The following is a 22,636-nucleotide window of genomic DNA, read 5'->3' on the forward strand; positions in this document are numbered from 1 at the left end:
AAGATGGAGAAGCTCTATACAGTCAGCAAAAACAAGACCTGGAGCTGACTGTGGCTCAGATCATGAACTCGTTATTGCCAAATTCAGACTTAAATTGAAGACAGTAGGGAAGACCACTAGACCATTCAGGTATGACCTAAATCAAATCCCTAGCAATTATACAGTAGAAGTGAGAAATAGATTTAAGGGCCTAGATCTGATAGACAGAGTGCCTGATGAAAGCAAAATGTCTGTCCAAGGAGGACTTACAAATAGCTGTGAAAAGAGAAGCAAAAGGCAAAGGAGAAAAGGAAACTTATACCCATCTGAATGCAGAGTTGCAAAGTATAGCAAGGAGAGATAAGAAACCATTCCTCAGTGATCAGTGCAAAGAAATGGAGGAAAACAATAAAATGGGAAAGACTAGAGATCTCTTCAAGAAAATTAGGGATGCCAAGGGAATATTTCATGCAAAGATGGGCTTAATAAAGGACAGAAATGGTATGGACCTAACAGAAGCAGAAGATATTAAGAAGAGGTGGCAAGAATACACTAGAAGAACTGTACAAAAAAGATCTTCATGACCCAGATAATCACGATGGTGTGATCACTCACCTAAAGCCAGACATCCTGGAATGTGAAGTCAAGTGGGCCTCAGGAAGCATCACTACGAACAAAGCCAGTGGAGGTGATGAAATTCCCATTGAGCTATTTCAAATCCTAAAAGATGATGCTGTGAAAGTGCTACACTCAAGATGTCAGCAAATTTGGAAAACTCAGCAGCCACAAGACTGGAAAAGGTCAGTTTTCATTCCAATCCCAAAGAAAGGCAATGCCAAAGAATGCTCAAACTACTGCACAATTGTACTCATCTCACACACTAGTAAAGTAATGCTCAAAATTCTCCAAGCCAGGCTTCAGCAATACGTGAACCGTGAACTTCCTGATGTTCAAGCTGGTTTTAGAAAGGGCAGAGGAACCAGAGATAAAATTGCCAACATCTGTTGGATCATCAAAAAAGGAAAAGAGTTCCAGAGAAACATCTATTTCTGCTTTATTGACTATGCCAAAGTGTTTGTGTGGATCACAACAATACCAGACCACCTGACCTGCCACCTGAGATCTGTGTTCGTGTCAGGAAGCAACAGTTAGAACTGGACATGGAACAACAGACTGGTTCCAAATAGGAAAAGGAGTACATCAAGGCTATATATTGTCACCCTGCTTATTTAACTTATATACAGAGCACATCATGAGAAACACTGAGATGGATGAATCACAAACTGGAATCAAGATTGCTGGGAGAAATATCAATAACCTCAGATATGCTGATGACATCACCCTTATGGCAGAAAGTGAAGAGGAACTAAAGAGCCTCTTGATGAAAGTGAATGAGGAGAGTGGAAAAGCTGGCTTAAAACTCAACATTTGAAAAACTAAGATCATGGCATCTGGTCCCATCACTTCATGGCAAATAGATGGGGAAACAATGTAAACAGTGACAGACTTTATTTTCTTGGGCTCCAAAATCACTGCAGATGGTGACTGCAGCCATGAAATTAAAAGACACTTGCTCCTTGAAAGAAAAGCTATGACAAACCTAGACAGCATATTAAAAAGCAGAGACATTACTTTGCCAACAAAAGGCCATCTAATCAAAGCTATGATTTTTCCATTAGTCATGTATGGACCATAAAGAAGGCTGACTGTTGAAGAATTGATGTTTTTGAACTGTGGTGTTGGGGAAGACTCTTGAGAGTCCCTTGGACTGCAAGAAAATCAAACCAGTCAATTGTAAAGAAAATCAATCCTGAATATTCATTGGAAGGATTAATGCGGAAGCTGAAACTCTAATACTTTGGCCGCCTGATGCAAAGACCCTGATGCTGGGAAAGACTGAAGGCAGGAGGAAAAGAGGACAATAGAGGATGAGATAGTTGGATGGCATCACCAGCTCAGTGGACATGAGTTTGAGCAAGCTCCGGGAGATGATGAAGGTCAGAGAAGGCTAGTGTGCTGCAGTCCATGGGGTCACAAAGAGTCAGACAGGATGGAGCGGCTGAACAACAACAGCAACAATTTATTTGCAACTTTTAAAATTTATATTCCAGTTTCATGGGTACTCACAGTTCCCGTTGATTGAAGCTGGGTATTTTTCAATACACCATCAGCCACACATTTACAAGTGATGAAGTAGAGTTGTTTCTTTTTGCAGATTCATCTATTCCAATTCAAAAAGCATTGTGGATGCCTACTATCATAGTGATAATTTCATATAAATATATGTAAAAATGCAAATTGCTGGCTTTGAACCCCAGTTCCATTGCTTGTTAGTAGTATACCTTTAGATCATTTAATTTCTTTGAACCTCAGGTTCTTAAGGTGGGCATAACTGTAGCCTGTATCTCACAGGAATGCCATAAGATCTAATAAAATGTAGCCAAAGTTTATCTTTAGGACAGACACAGAGAAATCTCCAAGTAAATATTACCATTACTTCTATGAGGTTCAGTCTCAGAGAATAGCTTTAGCTTCTCTTATTGTAGACCTTCCAGACCCACACACATATACTGACTGTAGAAAAGGTTTATTTTCATGATTACCCTGTGGGTAATAAAATGATCAGAGAACAGACCTGTACTGTGGATTATTAAAGGAATTGATCAGGCTAGAATTTCTGACTTGCAAATTCAAGAACTTGGTTCTATGATATCAGTCAGGTGGTAATTAAACCACAAGAGCCCAATTTACTAATTTATTGTAAGAAATATAATGGAATCCCTATAGAAATGATGGCTTGGGAAACAAACAAAATTCGCACCAGAAGCTTCCTTAGGAAGAGTAAGAATCAGTGGAAAGGCAGCTAGAAGGTCTTAAGTCACCCTGGTGCCAACACCCAGGCTTCTCAGAATTATTTTCCATTCTCTCTCTTTCCTTTCCTCAAAATCTAATCAGGTGAGAAGCCAAATCCTATCAATTTGTCCTTAGGAAATTTTCTTCCACACACCTCTTCTCTAATCTAGTTCCACTTAGCCTTGCCCAGGGGCATGACAACATCTCCTCTAAAGGTCCAAGAAGAGCTTGGTGGGTGGGAGCAATGTTTATACCCTAGAATCTCCTTTTGAGTGATTATCCACCATGGCTGTCACCACTCCCTCCTAAACCCTCACCTTTGGACTTGGGATGGTCAGCTCTCTGAAACCCTGGGAACTCAGGTGTTCCTTGCTAGGAGGCTTTTTTGCTGTGTCTTGATGAAGAGTCAGGGGCCTCAAAGGTAGAGAACCCCCAAAGGAGGTGGAAACTCTGAAAACCTCACAGACTGCTTCAGCCTTTTCCCTTTGGCAGGAGATTCCCCCCAGACAACTCTTCTTTGCTCTTCCTTTTGGGGAATTTTATCTGTTGGGGTTAAGGAAGGATCAGTCCCTTCATTGCACAACCATTCATAGACAAGTCTTACTTTTCTTTTGCTTAGGCTATTGCAGGAGCCCTTCAAGGGATATTGCTGTTTCGAGATCCTACCACTTACTCCCTGATTCATCTTCTAAATCTACCTCCATTGCTTAAACATGATAGCTCTTTCTTGCTTCAAATAGAATAAAAATACTCAACCTGCCTTTTAAGTTCAACTGCTTGCTACTTCTAAAAGCACAGAGTTGTTCGGTAGTTCCCCAATCATGTCCCCACTCCATCACACATTAGTTTTCCTGCCTATGCCTTTGCTCAATCTGTCACCTCTTCCTGAAACTCCATCCCACTTTGACTAAATAGAATTGAGATATAGTATCATCTAGATTTTCCTTCCTTGGGTTCCCAAATCACTGCAGACGGTGACTGCAGCCATGAAATTAAAAGATGCTTGGTCCTTGGAAGGAAAGCTATGACAGACCTAGACAGTATATTAAAAAGCAGAGACATCACTTTGCCAACAAAGGTTCATATAGTCAAAGCTATGGTTTTTCCAGTAGTCACATATGAATGTGAGAATTGGACTATAAAGAAGGCTGAGCGTCAAATAATTGACACTTTTGATTTGTGGTGCTAGAAAAGACTCTTGAGAGTCCCTTGGACTGCAAGGAGATCAAACCAGTCAATCATAAAGGAAGGGCTGAATATTCATTAGAAGGACTGATGCTGAAGCCGCAGCTCCAATACTTTGGCCACCTGATGCAAAGAGCCACACTACTCATTGGAAAAGACCTGGATGCTGGGGAAAGATTGAAAGCAAAAGGAGTAGGAGGCAGCAGGGATGAAATGGTTAGATAGCATCACCGACTCAATGGACATGAATTTGAGCAAACTCCGGGAGCTAGTAAAGGACAGGGAAGCCTGGAGTGCTTTGACTACACAGACCTTTCTCAGCAAAATGATACCCCTCTTTTTAATGTTTAGGTTTGTCATAGCTTTCCTTCCAATGAGCAAGCATCCTTCAATTTCATGGCTGCAGTCACTGTCTGCAGTGATTTTGGAGTCCAAGAAAAGAAAATCTGTCACTGCTTCCACATTTTCCCCTTCTCTTTGCCATGAAGTGATGGGACCAGATGCCATGATCTTAGTTTTTTTAATGGTGCATTTCAAGTTAGCTTTTCCACGCTCCTCTTTCACTCCCATCAAGAGGCTCTGTAGTTCTTCACATTTTGCCATTGGAGTAGTATCATCTGCATATCTGATCTTGATTCCAGTTTGTCATTCATCAGACCTGGTGTTTTGCATGGTGTACTCTGCATAGTAGTTAAGCAGGGTGACAATATACAGCCTTGTATATTTGGTACTCCTTTCCCAATTTGGAACAAGTCAGTTGTTTCATGTCAGATTCTAGCTGTTGCTTCATGACCTGCATACAGGTTTCTCAGGAGACAGGTAAGGTGGTCTAGTGTGTGTGTGCTAAGTTGCTTCAGTCATGTCTGGCTCTTTGTGACCCAATGGACTGTAGCCTGCAGGCTTCTCTGTCCATGGAACTCTCCAGGCAAGAATACTGGAGTGGGTAGCCATGTCCTCCTCTAAGGATTTTCCTGACTCACGGATCAAACCCTGGTCTCCTACATCTCCTGCATCGTCAGGCAGTTCTCTACCACTAGCACCACTTGGGAAGTCCAAGGTGGTCTGCCACTCCCGTCTCTAAGAATTCTCCATAGCTTGTTGTGATCCACACAAAGGTTTTCGCGTAGTCAATGAAGCAGAAGTAACTGTTTTTCTGCAATTCCCTTGCTTTCTCCATGATCCAACAAATGTTGGCAATTCGATCTCTGGTTTCTCTGCCTTCTCTAAAATCAGCTTGAATATCTGGAAGTTCATTGTTCACATATTGCTGAAGCCTGGCTTGGAGAATTTTGAGCATTGCTTTGCTAGCGTGCGAGATGAGTACAGCTGTAGTTTGAGCATTCTTTGGCATTGCCTTTCTTTGGGATTGGAATGAAAACTGACCTTTTCCAGTCTTGTGGTGGCTGCTGAGTTTTCCAAATTTGCTGGCATATTGAGTGCAGCACTTTAACAGCATCATCTTTTAGGATTTGAAAGAACTCAACTGGAACTCCATCACCTCCACTAGCTTTGTTCGTAGTGATGCTTCCTGAGGCTCACTTGACTTCACATTCTAGGATGTCTGGCTCTAGATTAGTGATCACACCATCGTGATTATCTGGGTCATGAAGATCTTTTTTATATAGTTCTTCTGTGTATTCTTGCCACCTCTTCTTAATATCTTCTGCTTCTGTTAGGTCCATACCATTTCTGTCCTTTATTGAGCCCATCTTTGCATGAAACATTCCCTTGGTATCTCTAATTTTCTTGAAGAGATCACTAGTCTTTCCCATTCTATTGTTTTCCTGGATTTCTTTGCATTGATCAGTGAGGAGCTTTCTTATCTCTCCTTGCTATTCTTTGGAACTCTGAATTCAAATGGATATATCTTTCCTTTTCTCCTTTGCCTTTTGCTTCTATCCAAGCACACACTTGGATAAGATCAGCAATCCTGAACCACAGAGTTTTTGAGAACTAGAGAGGGGACCTGGTTGAATGACTGGATTTACTATCCAACCAGTCCATCCTATAGGAAATCAGTCCTGAATATTCATTGGAAGGACTGATGCTGAAGCTGAAACTCCAGTACTTTGGCCACCTGATGCAAAGAACTGACTCACTAGAAAAGACCTTGTCGATGGGAAAGATTGAAGACAGGAGGAAAAGGGGACGACAGAGGATGAGATGGCTGGATGGCATCACCGACTCAATAGAAGGGGCTTCACTGGTGGCTCAGAGGTTAAATTGTCTGCCTACGATTCGGGAGACCTGGGTTCGATCCCTGGGTTGGGAAGATCCCCTGGAGAAGGAAATGGCAACCCACTCCAGTACTCTTGCCCTGGAGAATCCCATGGACGGAGGAGCCTGGTAGGCTACAGTCCACGGGGTCGCAAAGAGTCGGACACAACTAAGCGACTTCACTTCACTTCACTTCATTTGAGTAAACTCCAGGAGTTGGTGATGGACAGGGAGGCCTGGCGTGCTACAGTCCATGGGGTTGCAAAGAGTCAGACATGACTGAACAACTGAACTGAAACTGAAGGTAGCCATGGGTTGTTTAGAGCTTGGAATTTGGGGTATTTTAAATTTTGTGATCCATTTGTGTTAACCATAGTTAGTTGAGGTCAGGGGTACTTCTAAGCCATATGCAAAAGGAAGACAATAATGAATATTTCAGCTGTCAGGGTAGATGCGAGAATCTAATGAGAAAAGAGATTCATGTAAAGTGCAAATATGGTGCCGGATAGATATTAGATGTTCAATAAATGGCAACTGCTATTACTGCTCTTGAAAAGAAGGCAGGCTTTCTACTTTTCCTTCTTATGCTACTTAACAAATTTACTCTAAAAAAGAATTTTTTTAATGACTTGAAATAAGAACATGATCAAACTATGCATTTTTGGGTGTGGGGGCAGTCTGCATGAAATGTTCCCTTGGTATCTTTAATTTTCTTGAAGAGACCTCTAGTCTTTCCCATTCTGTTCTTTTCCTCTATTTCTTTGCATTGATCGCTGAAGAAGGCTTTCTTATCTCTTCTTGCTATTCTTTGGAACTCTGCATTCAGATGCTTATATCTTTCCTTTTCTCCTTTGCTTTTCGCCTCTCTTCTTTTCACAGCTATTTGTAAGGCCTCCCCAGACAGCCATTTCTTTTTCTTGGGGATGGTCTCGATCCCTGTCTCCTGTACAATGTCACGAACCTCATTCCATAGTTCATCAGGCACTCTATCTATCAGATCTAGGCCCTTAAATCTATTTCTCACTTCCACTGTATAATCATAAGGTCTTTGATTTAGGTCACACCTGAATGGTCTAGTGGTTTTCCCTACTTTCTTCAATTTGAGTCTGAATTTGGTAATAAGGAGTTCATGATCTGAGCCACAGTCAGCTCCTGGTCTTGTTTTTGTTGACTGTATAGAGCTTCCCTATCTTTGGCTGCAAAGAATATAATCAATCTGATTTCGGTGTTGACCATCTGGTGATGTCCATGAGTAGAGTCTTCTCTTGTGTTGTTGGAAGAGGGTGTTTGCTATGACCAGTGCATTTTCTTGGCAAAACTCTATTAGTCTTTCCCTGCTTCATTCCGCATTCTGGGGCCAAATGTGCCTGTTACTCCAGGTGTTTCTTGACTTCCTACTTTTGCATTCCAATCCCCTATAATGAAAAGGACATCTTTTTTGGGTGTTAGTTGTAAAAGGTCTTGTAGGTCTTCATAGAACCGTTCAGCTTCAGTTTCTTCAGCGTTACTGGTTGGGGGATACTCTTGGATAACTGTGACATTGAATGGTTTGCCTTGGAGATGAACAGAGATCATTCTGTCGTTTTTGAGACTGCATCCAAGTACTGCATTTCGGACTCTTTTTCTGCTTTATTGACTATGCCAAAGCCTTTGACTGCGTGGATCACAGTAAACTGTGGAAAATTCTGAAAGAGATGAGAATACCAGACCACCTAACCTGCCTCTTGAGAAATCTATATGCAGGTCAGGAAGCAACAGTTAGAACTGGACATGGAACAACAGACTGGTTCCAAATAGGAAAAGGAGTACGTCAAGGCTGTATATTGTCACCCTGCTTATTTAACTTATATGCAGAGTACATCATGAGAAACGCTGGACTGGAAGAAACACAAGCTGGAATCAAGATTGCCGGGAGAAATATCAACCACCTCAGATATGCAGATGACACCACCCTTATGGCAGAAAGTGAAGAGGAACTAAAGAACCTCTTGATGAAAGTGAAAGAGGAGAGTGAAAAAGTTGGCTTCAAGCTCAACATTCAGAAAACGAAGATCATGGCATCCGGTCCCATCACTTGATGGCAAATAGATGGGGAAACAGTAGAAACAGTGTCAAACTTTGTTTTTTTGGGCTCCAAAATCACTGCAGATGGTGACTGCAGCCATGAAATTAAAAGATGCTTACTCCTTGGAAGAAAAGTTATGACCAACCTAGATAGCATATTCAAAAGCAGAGACATTACTTTGCCAACAAAGGTCCGTCTAGTCAAGGCTATGGTTTTTCCAGTGGTCATGTATGGATGTGAGAGTTGGACTGTGAAGAAGGCTGAGGGTTGAAGAATTGATGCTTTTGAACTGTGGTGTTGGAGAAGACTCTTGAGAGTCCCTTGGACTGCAAGGAGATCCAACCAGTCCATTCTGAAAGAGATCAACCCTGGGATTTCTTTGGAAGGAATGACGCTAAAGCCGAAGCTCCAGTACTTTGGCCACCTCATGTGAAGAGTTGACTCATTGGAAAAGGCTCTGATGCTGGGAGGGATTGGGGGCAGGAGGCGATGGGGACGACCGAGGATGAGATGGCTGGATGGCATCACGGACTCGATGGACATGAGTCTGAGTGAACTCCAGGAGATGGTGATGGACAGGGAGGCCTGGCACGCTGCGATTCATGGGATCGCAAAGAGTTGGACAAGACTGAGCGACTGAACTGAACTGAACTGGGCAGTCTTTGCTTTTTGATTTAATAGCAAAATATAAACTTTCTGTTAATAAATGTGTGTAGTTAAATTTATTTAAATGCATTAATAGGTGGCAATGTGATTATTCTGTGGTTGCCAGTGGCCAGGGGTGAGAGGTAGAGGTAGAAATTGATTGAGAAGGGACATCCAGAACTTTTTAAGGTAACAGAAATTGATTGTCTTTTGATTGCGGTCATTGCATGTGTATATACATGTGTCAAAATTCATCAAACCAATCTAAATGGGTGTTTTACTGTTTGCATACTGTACCTCAGTAGAGCTACTTTTTTTAATTCCAGTGTTTTTATAGGCCTTATTATTTTAATAGTTATCCCCTTTAAATTAATTTAATAACTGAATTTGGCATTTATTATTTTTATTATTCGTTAATGTTTATATTTGATATTAAATAATTTAATCCAGTTTAGTTTGGCTTAGACAATATCAGTAATAGCAATGGAAATGAAATGGTAGGGGACATGCTATTTTTATACACATATAAAGAACCAAAATTATGACTCTGACTTAGACACAGTGCTGGGCTCTTGGGGTATAAATCGAGATAGACATGGTCCCTGATCTCAAGCAGTAGCTTACTGTCTAAGGAGGGGCACATCCATAGAGAAAGATAATTTCGCCTTTAAAAAATTAAATATTTTTGAATAATTAAAATAGGCATTTAGTTTTTAAACATTTGTACTGAATGTTTGTACTAAACATTTGTACTATCTATCAAATATCTATTGATAGATATTAAAAGTGTCCCTCCCTTCCCTGTCTCTCAGTCTCATAATTCTCCTCCTTGAAAGCAACTATCACGAAACAGAGATTACTCTATTCATATACACACGTTTGTATATAGTATAGATATGATAGCTTTATATATATTAGCTTTACTTTCTCTTTTTTCTAGTTCTTCTCCTTGTTGTTGGTCTTTTAACTGAACAGTCTACTCTGGAGATAATTCCACAACAAACAAATCAAATAGGTAGTTTTCAATACAAGAAGTGATGACAAATTGAAATTATAATGGGGGTAATCACAGTTCAGGCATACCAAAATAGAGTGAGATGGCCATGGAGGATCTGATCTCAGACACCTCTTTGCACCACTGAGAACTGGAACTTTCTTTGAACTGTAGCAGGCCCAAGGACACCACCAGCTATATTCAGAACACCTGCCACCTGCCAGTTTATGATCTCAAGTTCTGTCCTTGTAACTGTACAATCATTTCAACCCCAAGAAATCCTTACTTAGCATGCACCCTTACTTTTTGCCAGCTCCAATTACAACTCTTGATAAACAATTCATGTAACTAACTGTAACCTTGCAGCTTTTGCCTTTATAAGCCCCCCTCATTTTGTAGTCCGTTGGAACACACTTCACGTGCTTCCTGAATTTGTGTTTCCTGGGCTGCAATCCTAACAAACCACAAATAAACACCCTTTCATTTCAATCAGTTCTTTGTTTCTCAAATTCTGGTTAACAGAAGATGAAAATAATGGTAGAGGAATGAGAAGAATTCCATGGGTGTACAAATTACTGACTAACTAGGTAAAGGTTTCTGGAGGATTGATGAGGCTGCTTCATCTTCTTTATGCGTATTCCAAGATAAAAACACTTGAACTAATTAGTAAAATTAACTCTCTAGTGGTAGACTGTGTGCAACTGTGTGACACTGTCCCAAATTCTGATAGCTGTTTGGAGGGAACAAAAACAGTATGTGAAGGTCAAAGGTAGAGAAACGGTGTGGTATAGAAAGTAAGCCTAGAGAGAGGCACACCTAAGAGCTAGAAGCCCAGAGGTGCAGGGAAGTCTAGAGTTATAGATGGTGTTTAGGATTAAAAGAAGCTTGTCTGTAGTTCTAACTAGGATTGCCAGATTTAGCAAAGAAAAATGCAGAGCATCCAGTTAGATTTCCAGTTGAGATAAACAATGTTTTAGTATAAGTATGTCCCAGATCCAAACTTAACAGTATTTTATATGACAAACTACATAAATGAGTCAAGCTGACCACTTGTCACCATGCACTTAAAAAAGAAAATAGGGAAATAAACATTTTTAATGGGAAGAGTATACAAAGAAGGAAATATGGGGAGCTAAGGCAAGATCCTTAGGGAGCTTATGATCCTTAAAGAGCTTTTGGCAGAAAGTAAAGAAGAACTGAAGAGCCTCTTGATGAAAATGAAAGAGGAGAGTGAAAAAGTTGGCTTAAATCTCAACATTCAGAAAACGAAGGTCATGGCATCTGGTCCCATCTCTTCATGGCAAATAGATGGGGAAACAGTGAAAACAGTGGCTGACTTTATTATTTTGGGCTCCAAAATCACTGCAGATGGTGACTGCAGCCATGAAATTAAAAGACGCTTACTCCTTGGAAGGAAAGTTATGACCAACCTAGATAGCATATTCAAAAGCAGAGACATTACTTTGTCAACAATGGTCTGTCTAGTCAAGGCTATGGTTTTTCCAGTAGTCATGTATGGATGTGAGAGTTGGACTATAAAGAGGGCTGAGTGCCGAAGAATTGATGCTTTTGAACTGTGGTGCTGGAGAAGACTCTTGAGAGTCCCTTTGACTGCAAGGAGATCCAACCAGTCCATCCTAAAGGAGATCAGTCCTGGGTGTTCATTGATAGGACTGATTTTGAAGCTGAAACTCCAGTACTTTGGCCACCTGATGTGAAGAGCTGACTCATTTGAAAAGACCCTGATGCTGGGAAAGATTGAGGGCAGAGGAGAAGGGAATGACAGAGGATGAGATGATTGGATGGCATCACCGATTCAATGGACATGGGTTTGTGTGGACTCTGGGAGTTGGTGATGGACAGGGAGGGCTGGTTGGAGTTCATGGAGTCACAAAGAGTCGGACACAACTGAGTGACTGAACTGAACTTAACTAAGGCAAGATTTGGTTGTTGAATTTAGGGCTGGGGGTCCCAGGCCAAGGAGACAACTCTGATGGTCTGGGCTGGCAGGGCTGTGGCTTAGGTCTAACTCAAAAGGTCAGGACAGAAAAAAGCCTTCATGTTCAGGGCTAAGGAGGCAGTTCTTTTGGTCGGGGTCACTAAGGACAGGGCCAATGAGATGGTTCCTATAGCCAGGAAAATGAGTAAATAAGTCAATATGTTGAGAATAATGTGAGTCAGGTTTCTGACTATTGAATAAGATAGAAATATAGGAAGCAGGAAAGACTAGAACAAACTATGTGATGCTGGGCTAGAATTAGAAGTAGAAATGTGAGCCTACTTGGTGTACATGTGTGTGTATAATATTAAACATTATAAGTAGAGAGAGAGAGAAGGTATGTGTGTGTTATATGTAATTATATACTAGTAAAAGGGCTTTCTTATTTAAAACAAAAACTGCTTTATAATGTTTGCTGATTTCAATGGTGTAAGTATTCCCACCATAGCTGATTTCAAACTGCTGTTAGTTTAACAGTATTCCAGAATATTTAATTGTAGGCTTTTGCAAACCCTTGGAAGTTGATTCCAGATTAACCTTTCAGAGTGCACATAATATGTATCTTTGTGTGTGTGTGTGTTTGCATGTGTATGTGCGTGTGTGTGTGTAATCATATATTATTTTCCAATGGGTGTCCTATTTCCTAGTCCTAGAGAAAGGATGTACAAGAATGACACTCTAATAGCCATAAGCCCACCTAGCATCTACATTTTGACTTCCAAATACCATTCTTCATTCAAAAAAGAAGAAACATACATGGAGAAATAGCTGATCCCATGACTGGGGTAGTAAAATATGTTATTTGTTCCTTACTAAAAGAATTGGTCAAAGAATGAGGAGGTAGTAAGCTAAATATTGACCCTCATCCATATCAGGTTCTAATCCTGGGGCCCATAAATGTTACTCTACATGGAAAAGGGTCTTTGCAGATGTGATTAAGTTAATTAAGGATCTTGAGGCAGGGAAATTATCTTCGGTTATCCAGGTCAACTCTAAATACAGTCACAATTGTCCTTTTAAGAAAGCTCTGAAGAAAGAGCATGGAGGAAGATGACAAAGCAGGAGGGACAGATTGGAGTGGTATAACGACAAGGCAAGAATATCAGCAGCCACCAGAAGCTGGAAGAGATAAATAAAAGATTCTCCCCTAGAGCCTCCACCCTGATCTCTCCCTGTCCAGTGGACCTGCCATTCTTGTCAAAATCATTTGACCATATAGATAGATAGATAGATAGATAGATAGATAGATGCAAGGTTATTTTTTCTGGGCTTTCTATTCTTCCCCATTGAATTATATGTCTGTCTTTACATCAGTACCACACTGTTTTGATTATTGTATCTTTGGATTAAGCTTTGAAACCAGGAGGAGCTTCCCAGATGGAGCTAGCTGCAAATAACCTGCCTGCCAATGCAGGAGACTTAAGAGACTCAGGTTCACACCCTGAGTCAGGAAGATCCCTGGGAGGAGAGCAACCTAATCCAGTATTCTTGCCTGAAGAATCCCAGGGACAGAGGAGCCTGGCAAGCTACAGTCCATAGGGCTGCAAAGAGTCGAACACAGCTGAGCTACTGAGCACACACACAAGGGCAATTAATGGAATAGTTCACAATTTGTACTCTGTTGTAGCTAATCCATTATTGTTATTTAGTTGCTAAGCTGACTTGAAATCAAGAACTGTGAGAACTACAGCTTTGTCCTTTTTCAATATTATTTTTGCTGTTAGAGATCCCTTGAGATACTATATGAATTTTAGGCTGATTTTTTTTTTCTATAAAAATACAAACTTTTAGGAATATTTTTCTATGGAAAGAAATGGTATACTTTTTTTTTTTTTTTTTCCTCCTCCAAACCACACAGTTTGCGGGATCTTAGTTCCCTAGCCAGAAATAGAATCCAGGCCACAGCAGTAAACACACTGAGTCCTAACCACCAAACTTCCAGAGAAATCCTTGGTACACATTTTTAAAATTCAAGATTCTCCTCAGAAAGCTTGTGACTAGCCACGGAGATGAAATTAGGGAACCTTTGGAGACATGCCTTAATGTCTGTACAGAGGAATCAAAACTCCTAAGACAGTATTTTATGATATCTCCAGTCCTTGTTTCTACCCATAAGAGATCAGACTCTGTAACCCTCCTGGTCCTCTTTTCCCAAAATTATTGCATCAGAAAAGAGAGCTTATCTGACCTTGGTTTATTTGTTCCAAAGACATTTTAAGAGTTATGTGGAGTTTAACATTTTTGATAGGATTGCTTTACCTTATTCATGGAGAAAAATATTCAACAAATACCATACAAACAGGAAAATTCTTAAAGTGATGGGAATACCAGACCACCTTACCTGTCTCTGAGAAACTCATATGAACGACAAGCAACAGGTAAAACCAGACGAGGGACAACGGACTGGTTCAAAACTGGAAAAGGAGTACTTTAAAACTATATTGTCACCATGCTTACTTAACTTATATGCAGAGTGGTTGTTGTTCAGTCGCTCAGTCTTGTCTGAGTCTTTGTCACCCCGTAGACTGCAGCATGCCAGGCTTCCCTGTCCTTTACAATCTCCTGGAGCCTGCTCAAACTCATGTCCATTGAGTTGGTGATGCTATCCAACCATCCTCCTGCCCTAAATCTTTCCCAGCATCAGAGTCTTTTCAAATGAGTCAGCTCTTCACATCAGGTGGTCAAAGTGTTGGAATTCAGCTTCAACATCAGTCCTTCCACTGAACACCCAGGACTAATCTCATTTAGGATGGACTAGTTGGATCTCCTTGCAGTCCAAGGGACTCTCAAGAGTCTTCTCCAACGCCACAGTTCAAAAGCATCAATTCTTCAGCACTCAGCTTTCTTCACAGTCCAATTCTCACATCCATACATGACCACTGGAAAAACCATAGCCTTGACTAGATGGACCTTTGTTGGCAAAGTAATGTCTCTGCTTTTGAATATGCTATACTACCGCACAATTGCACTCATCTCACATGCTAGTAAAGTAATGCTCAAAATTCTCCAAGCCAGGCTTCAGCAATACGTGAACCGTGAGCTTCCTGATGTTTGAGCTGGTTTTAGAGGAGGCAGAAAAACCAGAGATCAACTTGCCAACATCCGCTGGATCATGGAAAAAGCAAGAGAGTTCCAAAAAAACATCTATTTCTGCTTTATTAACTATGCCAAAGCCTTTGACTGTGTGGATCACGATCAACTGTGGAAAATTCTGAAAGAGATGGGAACCCCAGACCACCTGACCTGCCTCTTGAGAAATCTGTATGCAGGTCAAGAAGCAACAGTTAGAACTGGACATGGAACAACAGACTGGTTCCAAACAGGAAAAGGAGTACGTCAAGGCTGTATATTGTCACCCTGCTTATTTAACTTATATGCAGAATACATCATGACAAATGCTGGACTGGAAGAAACACAAGCTGGAATCAAGATTGCTGGGAGAAATATCAATAACCTCAGATATGCAGATGACACCACCCTTATGGCAGAAAGTGAAGAGGAGCTAAAAAGCCTCTTGATGAAAGTGAAAGAGGAGAGTGAAAAAGTTGGCTTCAACCTCAACATTCAGAAAACGAAGATCATGGCATCTGGTTCCATCACTTCATGAGAAATAGATGGGGAAACAGTGGAAACAGTGTCAGACTTTATTTTTTTGGGCTCCAAAATCACTGCAGATGGTGACTGCAGCCATGAAATTAAAAGATGCTTACTCCTTGGAAGAAAAGTTATGACCAACCTAGACAGCATATTCAAAAGCAGAGACATTACTTTGCCAACAAAGGTCCATCTAGTCAAGGCTATGGTTTTCCTGTGGTCATGGATGGGTGTGAAAGTTGGACCGTGAAGAAGGCTGAGCGCCGAAGAATTGATGCTTTTGAACTGTGGTGTTGGAGAAGACTCTTGAGAGTCCCTTGGACTGCAAGGAGATCCAACCAGTCCATTCTGAAGGAGATCAACCCTGGGATTTCTTTGGAGGGAATGATGCTGAAGCTGAAACTCAGCTTTGGCCACCATGCGAAGAGTTGACTCATTGGAAAAGACTCTGATGCTGGGAGGGATTGGGGGCAGGAGGAGAAGGGGATGACCGAGCATGGGATGGCTGGATGGCATCACGGACTCGATGGACATGAGTCTGAGTGAACTCCGGGAGATGGTGATGGACAGGGAGGCCTGGCGTGCTGCGATTCATGGGGTCTCAAAGAGTCGGATACGACTGAGCGACTGAACTGAACTGAACTGAACTGATCTAGGTCGGTCATAACTTACCTTCCAAGGAGTAAGCGTCTTTTAATTTCATGGCTGCAGTCACCATCTGCAGTGATTTTGGAGCCTAGAAAAATAAAGTCAGCCACTGTTTCCACTGTTTCCCCATCTATTTCCCATGAAGTAATGGGACCAGATGCCATGATCTTCGTTTTCTGAATGTTGAGATTTAAGCCGACTTTTTCACTCTCCTCTTTCACTTTCATCAAGAGGCTCTTTAGTTCTTCACTTTCTGCCATAAGGGTGGTGTCATCTGCATATCTGAGGTTATTGATATTTCTCCTGGCAATCTTGATTCCAGCTTGTGCTTCATCCAGCCCCAGCGTTTCTCATGATGTACTCTGCATATAAGTTAAATAAACGGTGACAATATACAGCCTTGACATACTCCTTGCCCGATTTGGAACCTGTCTGTGGTTCCATGTCCAGTTCCAGCTGTTGCTTCCTGACCTGCATATAGGTTTCTCAAGAGGCAGGTTAGGTAGTCTCTTACGCCCATTTCTTTCAGAATTTTCCACAGTTGATTGTGATCCACACAGTCAAAGGCTTTGGCATAGTCAAGAAAGCAGAAATAGATGTTTTTCTGGAACTCTCTTGCTTTTTCCATGATCCAGCAGATGTTGGCAATTTGATCTCTGGTTTTTCTGCCTTTTCTAAATCCAGCTGAACATCTGGAAGTTCGCAGTTCACATATTGCTGAAGTCTGGCTTGGAGAATTTTGAGCATTACTTTAATAGCGTGTGAGATGAGTGCAATCGTGCAGTAGTTTGAGCATTGTTTGGCATTGCCTTTCTTTGGGGTTGGAATGAAAACTGACCTTTTTCCAATCCTGTGGCCCCTGCTGAGTTTTCCAAATTTGCTGACATATTGAGTGCAGCACTTTCACAACATCATCTTTCAGGATTTGAAATAGCTCAACTGGAATTCCATCACCTCCACTAGCTTTGTTCATAGTGATGCTTCCTAAGGACACTTGACTTCGCATTCCAGGATGTCTGGCTCTAGGTGAATGATCACCCCATCGTGATTATCCAGGTTATGAAGATCTTTTTCGTATAGTTCTTCTGTGTATTCTTGCCACCTCTTCTTAATATCTTCTGTTTCTGTTAGGTCCATACCATTTCTGTCCTTTATTGAGCCTATCTTTCCATGAAATATTCCTTTGGTATCTCTAATTTTCTTGAAGAGATCTCTAGTCTTTCCCATTCTATTGTTTTCCTCTATTTCTTTGCATTGATCACTGAGGAAGGCTTTCTTATCTCTCCTTGCTGTTCTTTGGAACTCTGCATTCAGATGCTTATATCTTTCCTTTTCTCCTTTGCTTTTCACTTCTCTTCTTCTCACAGCTGTTTGTAAGGCCTCCTCAGACAGCCATTTTGATTTTTTGCATTTCTTTTTCTTTGGTCTGTTAAGGTGTTTTCTAGTAGTCACATTAAAAAAAGATGCAATTAAAATTAACTTTAATGATATATTTGTTTAATCCAATACATTGAAAATATAATGATCTGAACATGTGATCAATACAAAATTATTAATGAAAATTTCATTTTTTTCATACTAAGACTTAGAAAATTTGTGTGTATTTTACAATTATAGCTCATTTTATTTTGTACAACCCACATTTCAAGTGCTCAATAACCTTTAAGTGACAATAGGCTACCATGTTGGAAATGCAGACATAGGCCTTAAAAATGAGTTGCTTGGTTGAAGGGTAAATGTCAAAAAAAAATCAATGCTTATTATGATAACTTATTCTTCATATGTCCAACTAAAGGGGTGAGCTTCATAGGAAATCACAGAAATCTCTATTTATAATGCTAGCCAATACTTATTGAGCACTTTCTATGTGTCAGGCACTGTATCATGAGCTTCACAGGGTTATTACCAAAAACTTGGCTTCTTTGTACACCAGTGCCAAATCAAATCCCAGAGACAGAGTTATGCGTGAAGTAGGAAAGGATACTTCTGTTGCTTTGCCAGTCAAAGGGAGGAGACACACCAAATTTCTGCCTTGAAAAACTGGGTCTCAGCTCCAGAGAACTAGATGAGAATTTTTATGACACTGGGTCAAAGATTCAGTCTCTGATAATATTAGGGTGTGAGCAGGGCTTGTTTCTGCTATTATCTATTTCTGCTTTATTGTCTATGCCAAAGTCTTTGACTGTGTGGATCACAAGAAACTGTGGAAAATTCTGAAAGAGATGGGAATACCAGACCACCTGACCTGCCTCTTGAGAAACCCATATGCAGGTCAGGAAGCAACAGTTAGAACTGGACATGGAACAACAGACTGATTCCAAATAGGAAAAGGAGTACGTCAAGGCTGTATATTGTCACCCTGCTTATTTAACTTCTATGCAGAATACATCATGAGAAACGCTGGGCTGGAAGAAGCACAAGCTGGAATCAAGATTGCCGGGAGAAATATCAATAACCTCAGATATGCAGATGACACCACTCTTACGGCAGAAAGTGAAGAGGAACTAAAAAGCCTCTTATTGAAAATGAAAGAGGAGAGTGAAAAAGTTGGCTTAAATCTCAACATTCAGAAAACGAAGATCCTGGCATCTGGTTCCATCACTTCATGAGAAATAGATGAGGAAACAGTGTCAGACTATTTTTCTAGGCTCCAAAATCACTGCAGATGGTGATTGCAGCCATGAAATTAAAAGACGCTTCCTCCTTGGAAGGAAAGTTATGACCAATCTAGATAGCATATTCAAAAGCAGAGATGTTACTTTGCCGACTAAGGTCCATCTAGTCAAGGCTATGGTTTTTCCAGTAGTCATGTATGGATGTGAGAGTTGGACTATAAAGAGGGCTGAGCACCGAAGAATTGATGCTTTTGAACTATGGTGTTGGAGAAGACTCTTGAGAGTCCCTTGGACTGCAAGGAGATCCAACCAGTCCATTCTAAAGGAGATCAGTCCTGGGTGTTCATTGGAAGGACTGATGCTAAAGCTGAAACTCCAGTACTTTGGCCACCTCATGCAAAGAGTTGACTCGTTGGAAAAGACCCTGATTCAGGGAGGGATTGGGAGCAGGAGGAGAAGGGGACGACAGAGGATGAGATGGTTGAATGGCATCACCGATTCGATGGACATGAGTCTGAGTGAACTCCGGGAGTTGGTGATGGACAGGGAGGCCTGGCATGCTGTGGTCCATAGGGTGCAAAGCGTCGGACAGGACTGAGCGACTGAACTGAAATGAGGGCTTGTTTGTCCTTAATCTTGTCTCAGGTGATCAGTCTCCTAGTCTTGATGAGTCTGCTAGTCTCTGATCCCTTTAACCCTGCCTCAGGTGATTCCTTGCCTGTTTCTCCTTTGATTATTCTAATCTGCCTTTGGCAACTATTCTGATCTGCCCTTTGGAACTCAAGGAAGGTCATGGAGGTTGGAGTCTTGCCTACAAAAATGGGGACAGAAAAGCCTCCATGCCTGGGAGCCCCATAGAGCCCTGCTCAGTTTCAGAGTTATTTCATTAATTTTAATCTGCCAATACCCAGTAATGTAATAATAATCATTGGCAATTATATAAAAGTGTTCTTCAAAGTTTATATATATTAATGCATTTGATCCTCAGGCAATCATATGATGCTATTTCTTTCATTATTCCTTTTTTAAAAATCTGAGACACAAAGACATTTAGTAAGTGCAGATCCACAATTTGTATGCTTATTTTAAAAATATGCATTACTTATTATTTTTTCTGGTCTTACAGGAGGGTCATGTTGAAGATTTGCTTTCAAATGTATTGTTCGAAGAAATAAATCACAGATCATTTTATACTTCTGGGTGATACTGTGTCATTAAAGATGTTGTGACTGTATGTTATTGCTGTTCAGTCACTAAGTCCTATCTGACTCTTTGCGACTCCATGGACTGCAGCACACCAGGCTTCCCTGTCCTTCACTATCTCCCTGAATTTGCTCAAACTCATGTCCATTGAGTCAGTGATGCCATCTAACCATTTCATCCTCTGTTGCCTGCTACTTCTCTTGCCCACAGTCTTTCCCAGCATCAGGGTCTTCTCTAGTGAGTCAGCTCTTTGCAGCAGGTGGCCAAAATATTGGAGCTTCAGCTTCAGCATCAGTCCTTCCTTCAGGACTGATTTCCTTTAGGATGGACTGGTTTGATCTCCTTGGTATCCAAGGGACTCAAAAGAGTCTTCTGCAGCACCACAGATCAAAAGCATCAATTCTTCAACACTCAGACTTCTTTATGTTCCAACTCTCACATCCATACGGGATTACTGGAAAAACCATACCTTTGGCTATAAGGGCCTTTTGTCAGCAAAGTAATGTCTCTGCTTTTCAATACGCTTTCTAGGTTTGTCAGCTTTTCTTCCAAGAAGCAACCGTCTTTTAATTTCATGCCTGCAGTCACCGTCTGCAGTGATTTTGGAGCCCAAGAAAATAAAATCTGTCACTGTTTCCACTTTACCCCCATCTATTTGCCATGAAGTGACTCTTTATTGCCAAATTTAGACTCAAATTGAAGAAAGCAGGGAAAACCGCTAGACCAATCAGGTATGACCTAAATCAAATCCCTTACTATTATACAGTGGAAGTGACAAATAGATTCAAGGAATTAGAGCTGATAGAGTGCCTGAAGAATTATGGATGGAGGTTCATGACATTGTACAGAAGGCAATGATCAAGATCATCCCCAAGAAAAAGAAACGCAAAAAGGCAAAATGGCTGTCTGAGGAGGCCTTACAAATAGCTGTGAGAAGAAGAGAAGCTAAAGGCAAAGGAGAAAAGGAAAGATATACCCATGTGAATGCAGAGTTCCAAAGAATAACAAAGAGAGATAAGAAAGCCTTCCTCAGTAATCAATGCAAAGAAATAAAGGAAAACAATAGAATGGGAAAGACTAGCGATCTCTTCAAGAAAATTGGAGATACCAAGGGAACATTTCTTGCAAAAATGAGCTCAATAAAGGACAGAAATGGTATGGACCTAACAGAAGCAGAAGACATTAAGAAGAGGTGGCAAAAATACACATAAGAACTGCACAAAAGAGATCTTAATGACCCAGATAATCACAATGGTGGGATCACTCACCTAGGGCCAGACATCCTGGAATGTGAAGTCAAGTGGGCCTTAGGAAGCATCTGTCACTGTTTCCACTTTACCCCCATCTAGTGGAGGTGATGGAATTCCAGTTGAGCTATTTCAAATCCTAAAAGGTGATGCTGTGAAAGTGCTGCACTCAATATGTCAGCAAATTTGGAAAACTCAACAGTAGCCATATGACTGGAAAAGGTCAGTTTTCATTCCAACCCCAAAGAAAGGCAATGCCAAAGAATGTTCAAACCACCGCACAATTGCATTCCTCTCACTAGCAAAGTACTGCTCAAAATTCTCCAAGCCAGGCTTCAAAAATATGTGAACCGTGAACTTCCACATGTTCAAGCTGGTTTTAGAAAAGGAAGAGGAACCAGAGATCAAGTTGCCAACATCTGTTGGACCATTGAAAAAGTGAAAGAGTTCCAGAAAAACATCTATTTCTGCTTTATTGACTATGCCAAAGCCTTTGATTGTGTGGATCGCAACAAACTGTGGAAAATTCTGAAAGAGATGGGAATACCAGACCACCTGACCTGCCTGCTGAGAAACCTGTATGCAGGTCAAGAAGCAACAGTTAGAACTGAACATGGCACCACAGACGGGTTCCAAATCAGGCAAGGAGTATGTCAATGCTGTATATTGTCACCCTGCTTATTTAACTTCTATGCAGAGCACATCATGAGAAACGCTGGGCTGGATGAAGCACAGCTGGAATCAAGATTGCTGGGAGAAATATCAATAACCTCAGATATGCAGATGACACCACCCTTATGGCAGAAAGTGAAGAGGAACTAAAAAGCCTCTTGATGAAAGTGAAAGAAGAGAGCGAAAAAGTTGGTTTAAACTCAACATTCAGAAAACTAAGATCATAGCATCTAGTCCCATCACTTCATGGCAAATAGATAGGGAAACAATGGAAACAGTGACAGACTTACTATTGGGGGGCTCCAAAATCACTGCAGATGGTGACTGCAGCCATGAAATTGAAAGATGCTTACTCTGTGGAAGAAAAGTTATGACCAACCTAGACAGCGTATTAAAAAGCAGAGACATTACTTTGTCAACAAAGGTCCATCTAGTCAAGGCTATGGTTTTTCCAGTAGTCATGTATGGATATGAGAGTTGGACTATAAAGAAAGCTGAGCACAGAAGAACTGATGCTTTTGAATTGTGGTGTTGGAGAAGACTCTTGAGAGTCCCTTGGACTGCAAGGGGATCCAGCCAGTCCATCTTAAAGGAAATCAGTCCTGAATATTCATTGGAAGGACTGATGTTGAAGCTGAAACTCCAATACCTTGGCCACCTCATTCGACGAACTGAGTCATTAGAAAAGACCCTGATGCTGGGAAAGATTGAAGGCAGGAG

This window comes from Capricornis sumatraensis, chromosome 2 (assembly GCF_032405125.1).
Source record: "Capricornis sumatraensis isolate serow.1 chromosome 2, serow.2, whole genome shotgun sequence".
NCBI lineage: Eukaryota > Metazoa > Chordata > Mammalia > Artiodactyla > Bovidae > Capricornis > Capricornis sumatraensis.